The following is a 15,808-nucleotide window of genomic DNA, read 5'->3' on the forward strand; positions in this document are numbered from 1 at the left end:
CCTTGAGCCCTAATTCCCTCATCTACAAAATGTCTTAATGTCCATTTTGGCTTTGAGATTCTAGGAAACGGGGCAGTCACCAGGTTTTTCCTATTTATGTTGTATTTCATCACCCCCACTCCCATACGTGCTGTCATATATGTCACCTCCTCTGATCCTCACTGCTATTACTTGCTGGCATGTTATTCTGCCTCACTCTTGCCCTACCATCTCCGCAGAAATTTCACCCTCTCTCCTGTCTCTCACTCTCACCTATACTTGATTCAGTCCCAAGTATATATAGACGTTTAGCTCTGACCTCTCCTGAACTTCAGTTCTGCCTCTCCAAATTCTAGCTTCCACATGGGTGTCCTATTCTTGGATCAAATGCGACTAGACTTGAAAGAAACTCGTAATCCTTTTCCACAAACCACCCATCCCTCTGAACTTGCACATGTGTGTCTATTACACAGACTTCTCCGCCAGTCAGGCTTGCGACTTTGACTTTCCCCTCATCTCCTCCTCACACCTGTTTCCAGTCACGTTCTGATCTTTTCTTTCTATGTCTCACACTCACTCTTTTTTATATTAACCTCCCATCAATCCCTCCAGGATCCTGAGCACATCAAAGTCTAGACTACTGCAGTGGTCTCCAAACTGATGTCCTGATTTCAATCTCCATCCTAATGTTAATATACCAAATTAATCATTAAAAAAACCACTTTGCCTGTGCTAATCTCCTCCTCAAAATCTCTATTTGCTTCTCACTGTTACCAGATCCCGTCTAACTCTGCATTCAGTGCTCATTAAAATATGATCACTGCTTACCTGAGCAACTCAGAACTTGCCTATACAAGGTCAAGTCCATTTCTAGTCCCAAGCCTGAAATAGCCAACTCTTCTTCCTTTCTGTTTGACAAAGTCCATTCCTTCTTCAAGATCTAACCTTGATGACCTCATCTCTCCATGTTCTGGGTGGTCGTCTTCTGAACTTTAGTCGTTATCGCTCATTTGAGAGGCAGGCAAAGCCCAGGAACAAACAGCATGCCAGGCTAGGCACTTACATATAAAAACTCACTTGTTCCTTGACCTTATCTGGTAAGTACAATGCCTATTCCTACTTTACAGGTCAGAGCATGGCTCAGAGAGGGTACTTAACTTGTCTAGGTCACAAAGTTGCCAAGTGCTGGATCCAAACCTGGGCAGTCCAGCCACAGAGCACAGGCTCTTAGCCCTCACACCACCATCTACAGAAGCATCTTTTGTTATAGAAATCATTCTGTCAGGACTCCCCTGGTGGTCCAGTGGTTAAGAATCCACCTTCCAAGCAGGGGACGTGGGTTCGATCCCTGGTGGGGGAACCAAGATCCCACATGCTGTGGGGCAACTAAGCCCGTGCGCCACAACTACTGAGCCCCACGCCACAACTAGAGAGAGCCTGCGTGCCACAACGAAGAGCCCATGCACCACAATGAGAGATCCTGCATGCCGCAAGGAAGATCCCGTGTGCCGCAACTAAGACCCGACGCAGCCAAATAAATAAATAAATATTTTAAAAAAGAAATCATTGTGTCAAGTGTCTGCCCCACATGCAAGCTTGTTAAGGGAAAGCACTTTGTCTCTGTTCTCTCTGAACCTCTGACTAGCGAACAGAGATGCTAAGAGACACAGGAAGCTCGCTAAAACACATGGAGACACACACTTTCCTTCTTGAGCTTTCCTACATTATCTTAAAAGCACGGCTACATATTCTGCAGATCAGAAAAGGGGTAATATTCATAATAAAAATCCCTTGTACATTTCCACGTTTCAGAATGTGGGCCAGACAATGAAGGTCTTCTAATGTCATAGCCTCCCTCCATCATTTTCTTTTTTCTTTTTTTCCTTCCTTTGTCATCTCTCAACAAATATTTGTTTTATGCACACTACATGCCAGAAAAACAAACCTCTGTGTGTGTTATTAACATTTCCATCCCACATGCTGAAAGATGGAGGTGAGTAATATAAAGTAATATCAAAAGCAATAAAATGACTGCTAAAATTTATTGTGAGCATACCATGAGCTAGACATCAGGGCCTTGACAGGTATTTTCCCCCTTAATCCTCATAACAACTCTGTAAGATAATACTATTATTATCTCCATTTTGCATATAAGGGGAATAAGTCAAGAGAGGTTAAGGTCATATGACTCCCAAGGGACAGAGGTGGGATTCCAGCCCTGGTCATTTGAGACTAGGGCTTATACTCTTTTTTTTTTTTTTTTTTTTTTGTCTGTGTTGGGTCTTCGTTGCTGCACACAGGCTTTCTCTAGTTGCAGTGAGCGGGGGCTACTCTTCGTTGTGGTGCGCAGGCTACTCATTGCAGTGGCTTCTCTTGTTGCGGAGCATGGGCTCTAGGTGCATGGGCTTCACAGTAGTTGTGGCTTGCAGGCTCAGTAGTTGTGGCTCGCGAGCTTAGTTGCTCTGCAGCATGTGGGATCTTCCCCGACCAGGGCTCGAACCCATGTCCCCTGCATTGGCAGGCGGATTCTTAACCACTGAGCCACCAGGGAAGCCCTAGAGCTAATACTCTTAACCTTAACCCTGGACTCCTTCCAGGAGTAGATTTAGCCACATGGCATGTAGAGGGCATATGCAAAATTGGTTTCATTTCCTTTGAAAAGAGTCCCACGAATAGTATCAGAGTCCAATAGGGATGCTCCCAATGTCAGCACAGACTTCACCCAAAAGCAGGTGTGTGACTTTTAACAGGTTACTCTCTCAGGGCTTTATTTAATCCATTTGTAAAAGAAAAAATTAGCACCAGATCATCTCCAGACTTCCTCCCAGACACAGATCTTCCATTATTCTAAAGAGGCAGCTGTGGGGCAGAGAGAGTTCTCCGGTTTTGGAGTCAGAAGAAGTAGGTTTGTTTTGTTAACCGGCACCCTCATCGCAGCCCCCGTCACAGGGCCCTGCATCCATTGCTTCTGGCTTGTCTCCTGTTGACCTTAGCTGCCTGGAAGATAATCGGCCAGCCCAGATGTTCTCTGAAAATCTGCCCTCCTAGCAGATTTTTAAGTGCACAGTACGTTATTGTTGATTATAGGTACAATGTTGTACTGCAGGACTGGAGACCATCTTGCCTGACTGAAATTTTATGCCCGTAGATTAGTAACTTCCTATTTCCCCCTCTCCTCAGACCCTGGTGACCACCATTTCACTCTTCGATTCTATGACTTTGACTATCTTAGGTACCTCATATAAGTGGATATTTATAATATTTGTCTTTCTGGGTCTGGCTTATTTCACTTAGCATAATGTCCTCAAGCTTCATCCATGTTGTTGTGTGCTGCAGAATATCCGTCTTTTTAAAGGCTGAATAGCATTCCATTGTATGCATATGCCACATTTTCTTTATCCGTTCATCTGTCAATGGCTATTTAGGTTGTTTCCACATCTTGGCTATTGTGAATAATGCTGCCATGAACATGGGAGTGCAAATATCTTTTGAGATCCTGATTTTAATTCTTTTGGGTAAATACCCAGAAGAGGGAGTGCTGGAGTACACGGTGGTTCAATTTTTTGAGGAATCTCCATACTGCTTTCCCATAGTGATTGCACCATTTTGCATTCTCACCAACACCGTGTATGTAACTACCTAAGAATTCAAGATCAAAGTCTCAATTTCTGAATTCTTTATTGCCCTGTTCTATGGCTGTAGGTTTTGCTCTTTGGCTGTGAGACTTGCACGCAGGTCCAATATTCCCTCGTTGTAAGTTCTAGCTGAAGAGGAGCTGTGCCCATAAAATAACGCACCTGATTTGGAAGGGTGTTCACATCATTCTTTCCCTCCTCTGCATTTTCGGGATTGTTTTGCTAAGCAGCACGATCCACGCCAAGCTTTTTCTTTTCATCTGAAATACAGTCTCTTTATGTTTTCGCCCTACAGGCTTTTTTGGAGTAATCTCATCTATTTTGTTGGCATTGATGACGACTATGTTTACACCACTGACTCCCAAATTTCTAAACTGTGTCTCTCACCTGAGCTCCAGACTGAAATAAGAACGTGTTCAGCGCACATGGCTGTAGATCTTCCCAAAGCGCTACAACCGTGCCTCCTTCAGTATGAAGTCCTCCTCTTCTAACCATGCTCCTGCCCCAGTGCTCGCTCTCAGGGACCGGCGCCCTCAGTCATCCAAATCAGGGGCCTTGGAATTCCTCTCAAATTCCCTCACGCTCACTTGCCATTAATAACCAAGTGCTGTTTATTCTTTCTTCAAACTTTTCTCAAATCCACCCCCTTCCTCCAGCCCCACTGTCACTGCAATAGATGGTCAAGAAGTGTCTTAGCTGGGTAGGTAATAGTGATCTCGAACTTAAGATATCCAAAATAGGGATCTTCTTTTATCTTCAGTTCCTCGCTTTATCGCGACAGTCACTTTCTTGTGGTGGTCTGGAACCAAACACTCGATATCTCTGAGGTCTGCCTGTGTTACACTACTTATACAAGTTCTGAAGTCAAATGGTTAAAAAAGATCGAAATTAGTCACATTTAGCCTTGGTGTTTACATTTCTATCAGCAAATATGAACTAAAAGTTTAATCGTATCTGCCATCTTATATGCAAATCTTTTATTTTTCACCAACAAAGATATTCCTTTGACACTATCTCATGAGTGACAATGCTAAGTCTGATAACTTACTAGCGGAAAAGAGTATGATCCCTAAGTTACGCTGCACTAGATCCTACTGTGATGATACTGGACACAACAGGGTGGTCTTTGGAGTGAAAAGATTAAAAATGCAAGCTGATCAGAGGCATCTGCTTGCTTTATCTATTTCTGCCAACAATCACTGCGTGTTACTTACAAAGAGGAGATAACGAAATCCATCTTGCAGGCCTTTTGTTTGATCGATATTTACAATCTCAGTGACTTTGACTACTGCCAAGTTTAAATGCTTCCTGAAAAATTCAGTGAAATTCAGACATTGTGACTATAATTAGAATACTAAGACTAGGACATTATTGGCTCTTCAGTGTGAAACCAGGATCTAATCCAGATGTGTTAGGAAGTTGTTATTTAAAGACTTCTGCTATGGAGTGAAAAAGTATTCATTTGATTATCTCTCTTGATTTTCTTCCTCATGTGGAGGAGGAAAATGATTTTTTCTTGTTTTCTTGATAAACACAAGAAAGGTAAATTAAATTCTAGGAATGCATTTACATTTTACCTTAAAAAAAATTCTGTACATTTGCATCAGGTTAAATAAAGAAAGAAGATGCTAACTTTCTAATATATTCAACAATCCAAAACATCATCCTAGGGCTTCCCTGGTGGCGCAGTGGTTGAGAGTCTGCCTGCCAATGCAGGGGACACGGGTTCGAGCCCTGGTCTGGGAAGATCCCACATGCCGCGGGGCAGCTGGGCCCGTGAGCTACAGTTACTGAGCCTGCGCATCTGGAGCCTGTGCTCCGCAACAAGAGAGGCTGCGATAGTGAGAAGCCCGCACACCGCGATGAAGAGTGGCCCCCACTGGCCACAACTAGAGAAAGCCCTCGCACAGAAACGAAGACCCAACACAGCCAAAAATATATTAATTAATTAATTAATTTTAAAAAAAAAGCATCATCCTAAATGATATAGTCGTAACACTTTATGTGTTGGGTATTTTAGGCCCAAAATTATTTTAGCTAAACCACTGTAATGATTTTTTAACATTGTCATTTAATATTTTAAAAAAAAATCATAGTTACATATGAATTAAGTATGAGTTACATATTTTGAATATGAGGCAGTTTTTTTTTTTTAGTTTATAGTGATGATTCTATAAACACGTTGATTAAGGATATTTCGAATGCTATTGCTTGACTTTCCACAAATGCCCTTATAATTGCTAGGAAGTCGATGCACAACTGTCCCCCTAGCACACAATGAGCACTACTGTTTGTCGCTGCTGAGAAGGCCTGGATACAGCAGACGCTGGGAAGGCATGCACACGCTTGTTCAACAAATGAATGAATAAATGAATGACTTCGCTTCCAAATGGAATTAGGTTGCAGAAATTTATATGCAGAACTAATAAAGTTTGCCTTTTAATTTATGGATAAGAAGTGCTCACGGCTCTGAGTTGGTTACAGATAATTCTCCTTACTTCAAATGTACCATCTAGGATGCTCATACCCTTCTCCCGTGTGTTCCCATTTCTCTGGTTTTCTCTTGTCCTCCCCTTACAATTCCTTCCTACCATTCTCAGGGACTTCTTTCCTCAGGAAACTCACAGGGCCATTTTCTGTGTGTGATGATTTCACAAGGCCACTTGTTCCTTCATTTGTTGAACCAATGTTTAATGCTTTCAGGCCCTGCGGGAGGCCCCAGGAACAAAACAGAACCTTACAAGCAACTTCTGTCTTTGTTTTCAATACATTTTCCCATTTCATTCAAAACCTAACTCAGAAACCAAGCAAACAGAACATAAAACTTGCAAAGACCTCAATCTCTGGACAGACATTCCAGGACGGGACATGTTGCTGATATAAACTCACTCAGTAAGGCCCCAGTGCCATGACAGTGCCTGGTAGATGGAGAGCATTCAATAATGCAGAGCTTGCTAAATACATTTAGTAGATCATCCAACAAATACATATTCAACACTTACTAGGCACCAGGTGATAAAGCTTTGCTGATAAAAAAGAGATCCAAGTTCCTGGCCCTCAGGGATATCAGAGCCTAGAGCAGCTGTGTCCAATAGAACTTCCAGCAATGAAGAAAATGCTCAGCTCTGCACTGTTCACTGTGGTAGCCCCTGGCCACATGTGACTACTGAACACCTGCTATGCAGCTAGGACAACTTAGGAACTGAATTTTAAATTTTAATTAATTTAAATTTAAATTTAAAACCAAACCAGTGTAAAACATTTTTCTATTAAACACACCTTGTTGTTTTGGTGGGACTACATTTTTCTTTAACTGTTGTACCACGTACTCTATTAATCTTCATTGCATGTCTGGCAAATGCATAATTTGTAGTATCTCATTTATCATCTTTTATACTGATTGCAGGTTGAAATGATAATATTTTTAAAATACTGGGTTAAATAGCATATCATTAAATTAATCTCATCTATTTCTTTTTACTTTTTAAACTGTGGCTACTCAAAATTTTAAATTTACATCTGTGGTTTGAATTGTATTTCTATGGGATATGGCTAATCTAGAAGAAAGCAAGAGAGAGGGAACAAAACCAAATAAGCAAGCAAATAACTATGAAATCTAGAGAATCTTACAAATATAATCATTCTTTCTGCCTAAGTTAAAACCTTATAGGATACCATATGATCCAGCAATTTAACTTTTGGGTATATACTCAAAAGAATTGACAGCAGAGTCTCGAAGAGATATTTGTACCCCCACGTTCACAGCAGCATTATTATTCATAACAGCCAAAAGGTGGAAGCAACCCAAGTGCCTATTGATGGATGAATGGATAAACAAAATTCAGTATACACGTACAATTGAATATTATTCAGCCTTAAAAGGCAAGAAAATCCTGACACATGCTACAGCATAGATGAACCTTGAGGGCATTATGCTGAGTGAAATAAACCAGTCACAAAAAGACAAATACTGCATAATTCCATTTATATGAGGTACCTAGAGTAGTCAAGTTCATACAGACAGAAAGTAGAAGGGTGGTTGCCAGAGGTTGGGGAAAGGGAAAAATGAGGAGTTGTTTAACAGGTACAGAGTTTGGGTTTTGCAACATGGAAAGAGCTGTGTGGATGGACGGTGGTGATGCTGGCACAACAAGGTGAATGTCCTCAATGCCACTGAACTGCACACTTAAAAATGGTTAAGGTGGTAACATTTGTTATGTATATTTATTGCAATTAAAAAAAATTTTTAAACCTTATAGGGAAAGTAGCTATATTACTCCAGTAAGATTGAGTGTATTTCTAGATATTATGGGGTCAATGAAAAAGATCAAATTTAACAGAGTTCATATTAGCTTATCTGTATGTTCCCACATGAACATTTTTAAATGGCAGGGAAGTCAGCAGATTAGGTGCAAAAATGGACAAAGAAAACAAGAGAAAAATTCATTAAATAAAGTCAGGTTTGAATGTGGCGTTTTGTCTCAAATTATCAATAAAATAGAAAGCTGTGTTTTCAGAGAAGCCTTGGGTGGAATTGCATTTCAGGGATATTCTTGAGGAGGAAAGGACCACATTTGACAGAGAAATACAGATTGTTTCTGTGCAGTAAGAAATGTGTTACAGATTTACAGTCATGCTAATAACTCCATGGTGAAGATGTATAAGCAAAGGCAGGCAAGCAAAGATAGATTCAAGAGATTCTGTGAGGACTCAGACGAGGTAAAGATGCTCAAACAAAGGCATGGGCCATGGCCAGGATCATCGTCTATAAGTGGTTCAAGAAGCCAAGACACTGATGATCATGTGGAACACAGATTAAATATGCTTTCTCGAATCAGTAATGTAGTAATTCGTGTAGTAATCCCTCAGTATGAACGCATGATCAGTTTACTTAGCTGTTTCTGAAGGCATCCTCTGGCTCCGGTCTTCCCTTTCCTGGCTCTCTCTACTTCAGCCAAGGCTCTGCCCCGTTCAGAGTTCCTCCAACTGCCACTCAAGTCATAACCTCACTTCTGGGGTGAGCAGTCTGCAGGTGTTTCTTATTTCCTCTAGTCTCCTGGCTTCTCTCCTGTCCTACAAATCGTCTTATCGGGGATTTTCAGTGAGATAATAGGATAATTTATACAATTGATTACTGTATTGCTCAGCTCAAATGACTACATTCCCTTTAGAAGGTTTTCAGTGACACAGTGTACAAGTATATCATTTACAGTTGATTAAAATGTCTGTGATCATTTCTATGAAAAAAAAAAGTTGGGCGTCTGTTCCTTTGGTTAGAAATACAAGTTCATTGTTTTCTCTGTGGGAAAATCAGGTATGACTTAAGACTCCTTTCACAAGAAAGCCACAGGATCACCTATATTCTATTTCTGTGGGCATTTTTAATCCTTTGTTAGTATAAGTGCAACTTTTAACTAATCAAAATATGCATTGACCTAGAATGCTCGGGAATGGAGCAAATCAGGTCAGACAAAAGTGTAGTTACTATTATATTGACTGATATACACACCTCGGATGCCCTTTGGTGCAACTTCCACAATAAATTCAAACTAGCGTGAGCCTAATTTTGTTGAGAACTGCTTTGGCTTATACTGCCTTAATAAGCTCTATCATATACCTCCTGAAAGTCCATTTTTATTTGAGTTATTTTCCATTTTAATTGGGAATTCCTTGTGGCTTTCTTATAGAATATTTAAGATGAAAGACTGAAGTAATTTTTGGCTAACAAAATTACAAAACTTTATTTTATCTTGTGGATAAAAGGAACACATATATGTTGTTCAAGAATCAACCCAGATAAAAGTTCTTCTTTTTCAGTTTTACAATGAGTCACGCTGCTTTAAGGTAAAGTCTATTGTGATGCAGCTAAAAAGAATATTTCTCCTCTACCACCTAAAGAATGTTTCCGGCCTCAATTTTGTGCAAATAAATCCTGTTCTGTGCACCATAACGGCAATCCAAATTAAACATGTGGAGGGAATTTCCAGGAGATGTTTTCATACCTGCACTTTGACCATGTGGGGTGACATGGTAATTTCTCCCACATTAGCTATTTATCGTTTTAGATTTGTTTAGTTTGCATACACATACTGTTTTAAATGCAGTGTTATACAATGAAATTTAAGGGAGTTTTGAATAATGTGACACAGCTGTGCTGTTATTCATTCTCTATCATAAATTCGACTAGCTGGAAAATGAAGTTTGTTTAAAAATAAACTCTTTAGGACTCCTTTTAATGAACAGCCCGTGTGTCTGTCTTCCATTTTGTGGATGGAAAAATGCATCTAAGATAATTTATTTCACTCGCTGACAAATACTGTTCTGAAACCACAAACCCGGAGAAGATTGGTTATTTTTTTAAATAGATTTCATTAACATAGTTCAGAGAGTCAATGCTTCAGGAAAGCTGTTTAAAAAAGCGAACACCCCAGAGATGGATTGCCTGGGAGGCCGAAGCAGAAGACTGGTAGTTTAGAACCAGAGCATGGATAAATGAGAGACATCATTTATACCAACCTGGACCATTTGGGTATACAATGTGAGGAATGAATATTTTACTTATTTTTTCATCAAAGCCCTGGGGCCTGTGTAGGGATGGATGTGGATCACAGATCTGGGTTCCAGTCTCACCTCTGTTGTTTTTAGCTAACCAAGTGACCTTGGCCAAGTCACATATACTAGGCAGTGGGAAATGCTGAGGCTTTGCTGTCACTCAGACGGAGACCCAGTGCTGTGCTTGTCAGTGTTTAACAACTGGCTGTCCAGGAACAAGCAAACAAATCAACCAACTCTGGTTTGTAACGTTTGTCAATTTCTATGGTGTAAGTGCTCCCACCACAGCCAGTTGAAGTTACCTACATGACCTCACTGAGCACAGAGCTGGGAAGAGAAAAGCACAAACAGTTCACTCCAGACATCTCCCCAGACAGCACAGCCTCAGTGCCACTGCCTCAGTGCCATTTCTGGCTCCACCAGTTAACACATGGGGTTAAAGGCAAGTTATTTAACTTCTCTACCTCTCAGTTTTCTAATTTTTAAAATGTTGACCATAAACAAAGTTTACAAGGCCATTTTGAGGGTAAAATGGAAGGCACTGAGCACAGAGCCTGAAATAGCAGGTCTCAGTACACATCGATTCCCTGACATAATGATTCTGTCTCTCTCCCTCCTCCTTTTCACAGGCAAACTCTTCAAAAGAACCAGTTCGTATTTGTTCTCTACTCCCTCACTCAACCCATCGCTATCTGGATTTCACTAATAGAACTCTTAAAAAGTAATTTCTTTGTGGTAACCAGCAGATTTTTTCCCCCAACTCCAATGGACATTTCTTAGGTGCTAATCTTATTTGATTGCTCTGTGGCATTTGACATGCTTGACCAATTCCTTCTTCTTCTTTCTGTCTTTTTTTCTTCTCTTGGATTCAGAGACAGAGAATCCTGCTGATTCTCACAAGACAACCTAGATCTTTCCTAGGCTGTAGCCTCTGGTTCCTCTCACTGTGTTCTTTGTTCACATTAGGGATTTTCCAAGGACTCATCCCTGCCTCTTTTCTCACACCCCCGTGTCCCTTTGGGCAGCTCGTTCATAACCAGGGCTTCAACTCTTATCCAGGTACCGACTTGAAAGGCAAGCCTGCATCTCAGACCTCTCTCTGGAGCTCCAGGCTTGTAACGCCTGCTGCTTATTTAACATTCTTGACATTTCTGCCTTTATATCTCATAGGTCACACTACAATCAACAAAGTTATAAGTCAATTTATCATTTTCCCCACCAGACCTGTCCCTCCTCCTGTGTTCCCTACATAGGATGCACTATTCATCTTATTTCTTAGGCTGGAAACCTAGGAGTCATCCTTCTCTACCTCCCATATACAATCAAACAGGCCAATTCTATCTTGTAAATATATCTGCATTCATTTCCTTAGCTTCCTCGATAATGACACTGTCTTAGTAAAGATCCCTCAGACCTTCATCCTTTCATTCTTTGATAATTAAAGTGATATACCACTTGATTTCCCTGCCTTCAGTCAATTCCCCTTCCAATCCACACTTCCTCTGGAGGATTTTTATAAAATGCAAATAGATCATGTAATTCCTTGCCCTTCATTAGCTCCCCACACCTACGGCATAAAGGCCAAACTCCACAGAAGGGCAAAATGGCCCTTGTTAATTCCGGCTCATGTTTATTTTTCTGGCCACATCTCTTGCCTCTTGTCTATTTATGACTATACTCTATCCTGTCTTACTTAACCACAAACCTTTCTCTCAATAGGCCATGCTTCTTCTTGTCTTTACCTCTCTGGAAAGCCAGCCCTTCCCCTTTTCCATCTAGTGAATTCCAGTTCTTTCTTCAAGGATCAGCTCAAGTCTCCCCTCTTCCAAGAACTCTTCTTTGAAATCCTCAGGACACCTAGTACATGATTCTCTAAAAGGCACTCTTCATACTGGATTATAATCATCTGTATGCACTTGTTTTTCTCCCCCAGAAAGTGAATGAACATTAATGCCATATCTTATTCACCACTGCATCTCCGGTATCAAGCACAAAGCCTGGACTGCAAAAATGTTTAGCAAATTGAATGCATCAACTTCTAAATGCCTCCTCAGATTCCTTCTCTGCCCTCTTTGTGGTGCTAAATGAGATGGAATCAAGACAAGAGGTTTTTTTTGTTTTTAATTGAGATATAATTGACATGTAATATTATATTAATTTTAAGTGTACAACATGATTCAATATTTGTATATATCACAAAATGATCATCACAGTAAGTCTAGTTAACATTTGTCACTGCACATGGTTACAAACTTTCTTTTTTTCTTGTGATGAGAACTTTTAAGATCTACTTTCTTACCAACCTTCAAATATGTTATATAGTATTATTAAGTGACAAGAGCTTTTGTAAGCTATGAACAAGTTAGGATGGTATGCATTTTCAACCTTGATTCTAACTGGAATAATGATTTTCAAAGTGAAAATAAAACATGTAGAATATTAAAAAATATTAAAATCCAAGAAATGATAGACTTTTCAAGAATGATAGTTTACTTAAACGTATTTGTTGCAACACAACCTGCCTGCTAACTTCATGTTTATTGTTGGTCACCAGTAATGAAGACAATGACAAATTAGGTCTTCTCATGTTTATTTTTGAGGGTTTTTTGAGGTATAAGAACTGTGGCAAAAAGTATTACAAAATAGTAATAGCACAGATGAAAATCACACTAGATATGCATCCACTTGAAAATTTGCGTTCAATAAATGAGTAACGTGTAAGAAAATGAACATGCTATTCCCGCACAGATGGAAGGATTTATTCAGTATCTAACTTTTAAAAAACCTGAATGACTGCATGTTCAATGTGTGTTTAAAAGTTTTAAAATGGAGGTGCTATTTCTGTTTCAGAACATTTCACAGAAGTGAAAAGCCCAGTCAAAGAGTAAGTAGCAAGATCTAAACTTGCAAAGCAGATGTTCTACCATTTGCTGAATTTCCAATAATAAATTCCACCTTTTAAGTTGAGAAAAAAATAGCATTGTTCTTTTTACCGGTTACTTTTTGCAAATTATGCAAATGAAAAAAACATCTTGAATTTTAGGGATGTTCTAATGTCATAAATGAAAAGAAGCCAAATTCATTTTGAAACACTCATTATCATCTATACTGATGACTCCATTCTCTGGTCCACTATGGCTATTCTTTACTTAATACTTAACTGGATTTGAAAGTGTTCCCCTTTTTGGAAAAATTGGAACAATATATATTTAACAGATGGCGTCTGTATAGCCTACCCTAGTAAGCCCTCTAATTTATCTTTTTCTAAGTAATAATTTATGGAGCACCTTTCTCTGTGAGAATTCTTTGTATTTTTTGCTGTGTTGCTTTTTAAAGAGCAAGAATTCCTTGACCTCAAAAGGGATTTTTCTCCTAATAAGATAAAAACACTTCAAACTCAATAAAGGTTTTAAGTAGAAATCTATGGAATATAGCTGTTTTTTTTTTTTTTTTTTTTTTTTTTCTATTTTTCTGGTGAGGACATTGGGTCCTTAAACTAATCAAGGGCGAATAGATAATTGACGATATCAGGAACATGACTCCTAACATTTGTCTATTTACCATTACACCACCACATATTTTTAATATTCTTTACCAACCCAAATAGCCAAATTTAGCTTTGATGTTGCTGGCCATGTTTTATGAATTTGACATGGGTTTCCAAATCCAATGTCAGGAGGCATATGCTTTGAATTATTTTTCAAAAATGGCTAAGCTTACCATAGCTTTTCAAAAATGATATCAGGTTATACATATTCTCTTGTGACTCATTCCTGGCTTATTGAAAACAGCATTATACTTGAAATGACAGCTGGGGTTGCAATCAGGGTGCAAACAACAACTTTTTCCCCCAAAGAAGCTAAATATCCTATAGAAAAATTTTATTTTACAGTCTTAGCCCTATTAGCTATATGCTCTACTCAGCATATATTAGCTATATATTAGCTAATATATTAGCTATATATTAGCATATATTAGCTATATATTCATACTCAGTCTAAACTGATTTAGCTAAGTTTTGGAACATGATTCGTTCAGTTATATAATGTGAGCCATTTAGAAGGCTTTATTTTGTGTTGATCCGTACACACACAGTAGAACCATTTCAATAAAGTAATAATGGTAAGTAGAATCATAGACATAAAACTGGAAAGAACTTTAGGAATGATTCAGCCAAACTCTTCATGAATCTCTTATCAACATCCCTTGCAGGTGATGGCCCAACCTCTGTACAGTTTTACTCACACAATCTCATTCTTTCCAGTCCTGGAGAGGTTTCCTTGTTAGAAAGTTATTTATTTTTCTGAGTAAAAACTTACCTCTGTAACTTTCATCTTAGTGCAAGATTCTTTAAACGAAGAATTAACCAACTTTACCTACCCAAAAAGTGAGGGTCCTGGAAGTCCCTATTTTAATAGGGAATTTTTTTTTTTTTTGTCTACAATATTTTCCTTCTAAATTCTTTCTCCCATACTGGGAGATAGACCCAATATAAGCAAAAGGGTGTGGGGTGTATTGTCTAATACAGCAGGCAGGACATAGAATCTGAGCAGAATGAACAACAAATGATATAAAGAAGTCCAGGCAGGAAGTGAGAAGCAGGGATGCCCATGATGTTCCTGGTATCTCAGGCACATGCTTTATAAAGAGGCAGACATTCATTCTAGCACCACAAATTGAACATGGTGATACTTAGGACCACATTGGCAAAGGTTATGTCTCAATTTTGAAAACTCAGACTATCTTTACAAATGTAGATTTCCTGAGGGCAGGATTTGTGTTCTTTGAAATGAGGAGCCAAAAACATTTCCCCAATAATTTGAGCTCTGTCCATTAGTTCTCCTTGACTTCACTTTCTCATAGAAATGGGACACATAGACGAGCTGTGAATCAGTTGGGGAAAATTAGCTCCATTAATAAAGGGAGTTTCCTCAGAACCCTGGTGATTAGTGTTTCCCGTTGCCTTAAAAAGATTTTCCAACTGTTGAAAAATATTTTATTAAGCAAGAAACCTAATACAGTATCAAACTGACTAGCACTTTGATTTAAAAAGAAAGCTTAGGAATGGGGGACACTGGGAAGAATAAGGAATGAAGAAATCTGACTTCTTTTCCTGCCTCTCTAGTCCTTTGTGTCACCTTGGTCACACAGCATATTAGAATCTATGAGCATGGAGGGAACTTAAAGAGGCATCTGGTTCAACACTTTGGCCAGTTTAGCTTTCTTCCCAACTATAAAGTTTCTTTAAGCCCATACCTACAGGATCATAGCAATAGCGTTTCAGAAACAGTATAAATAATTTCCCCCCAAGGATCAATAATAGAGGTAAGCACAACTGTGAGGACACCAGATACTTTCTTGCCTTCACATTTTTTTTTTTTGGTATTCATGATCAGGTTTTAAAAGAGCCACAAGGAGAATGCAAACAATAACATCTAAGAGGGAAATCATGCAGGTAGTAAGTTGCCCAGTTGTCTGAGATGAATGCTAAGGTTGGGAAGGAGAAAAGAGACAGGGGCTTAGGTTGTTTATACATTTTTTGATTAACACAGATTTTGGTCTTCTGTTGACTTCACTGTTTGGAAACACACATAATACATTGTTACCAGACTAAACAAATGAAAAAAGACAGTGTTTGGGAG

At 39.2% G+C, this 15,808-nt stretch overlaps 1 protein-coding gene across 1 annotated transcript in view; it reads right to left on the reverse strand.

Moving 5' to 3' along the window:
* The window catches only part of CHST9 (carbohydrate sulfotransferase 9), a 242,137-nt gene that overhangs the window by 111,007 nt on the left and 115,322 nt on the right, over nt 1-15,808 (reverse strand). The gene's annotated exons all lie outside the window — the stretch shown is intronic.

This window comes from Balaenoptera musculus, chromosome 14 (genome assembly GCF_009873245.2).
Source record: "Balaenoptera musculus isolate JJ_BM4_2016_0621 chromosome 14, mBalMus1.pri.v3, whole genome shotgun sequence".
NCBI classification, from domain to species: Eukaryota; Metazoa; Chordata; class Mammalia; order Artiodactyla; family Balaenopteridae; genus Balaenoptera; species Balaenoptera musculus.